Raw genomic sequence first — 1,142 nt, 5'->3', positions numbered from 1 at the left:
CCTCACTCAAGCAAGCAAACGTGACACAGCAGACATGCATGAGCTGCATTATCTTCACTGCACAAACTATATTTGATGAGCAACAGAAAGTCAGATTAAAATCTTTTTTTTTTTTATTGTAGGTATCCAGAATAGAAACTCTGCCTCTGCCTTACCTTTGGACTGGCAGTTCTTTATAGGTCTTTATCTTGTAGAATAGCATCCAAAAAAAAAAAAAATATAAGGAACTTCGTGACGAAAGCTTCAACTGTGTGGATGAAAGCTTAAGGAAACCCAGCAAGGGCCACCTGCTAAAGATGACATAGTAAGCAGTTGTGTTTTAAGTGGAAACTTTTACAGCGGGGCTTGATTTAAACTTTAAACCTCACCCCCCAGCAAATAATGAAATAATTAAAAAAGCTCCAAGAATTTAAAGTTTTTTTTAAGCAACATGCCACAATTCTAAACTAAATATGAAGTGAAATGTGGATAAAATCTTTGATTATTCAGGAGAGTATTGAAACAACCCTAATTGTACATATCCATAGAGATCCTATTGGCCCTTTGCATACATTTATTTAATCTCCCTTTGGGATAAATTAAGTATTTTTGAATTAAATTTGTACTTTTCTCAACGAGAAATTTAAACTGCCAAAATATTTATTACTAAACCCTATGAATAAAATTGGAAAAGCTATGATCAAATGAGCAGTACGGTTTGTAAAAAAACAAAACAAAGAAAAACAATTTTTTTTCTTTCATTAAACCTTTGGGCTCAACTGAATTTGCAAGTAATGCTTAAAAAAACGCAGGAAAGTTTTATTAATAAGCCTCATATTAAACAAGAATGCTCCCTCCTATCGATCAAACGGTGTCGCGCCTTTGTATATCAGTATTGAAGGAGGAAACAAATGTTCATAAACAAGTTTATTGAAAATAAAAAGGATGTATTCTACAAAACATTGTTTTTAACTCCTTTATGTTTCTGTATATCTGGTTCACAGAAAAATCTTAAAACATCGACATGATAAAACATACAAAATCAATAAATATACATTTATCCCAGGATTAGTGTTTCCTTTTCACAGCTGAAATCAATATTGACATCAGCAATGCATCTTACCGTTAGTCTAAAATCTGATGCTCATGTTTGTAGTGTACAG

The sequence above is a fragment of the Cyprinodon variegatus genome, unplaced genomic scaffold, assembly GCF_000732505.1.
Source record: "Cyprinodon variegatus isolate N-32 unplaced genomic scaffold, C_variegatus-1.0 Scaffold1347, whole genome shotgun sequence".
Lineage (NCBI taxonomy): Eukaryota > Metazoa > Chordata > Actinopteri > Cyprinodontiformes > Cyprinodontidae > Cyprinodon > Cyprinodon variegatus.
The sequence above is the reverse complement of the archived record's forward strand: the minus strand, read 5'-3'. Positions refer to the sequence as shown.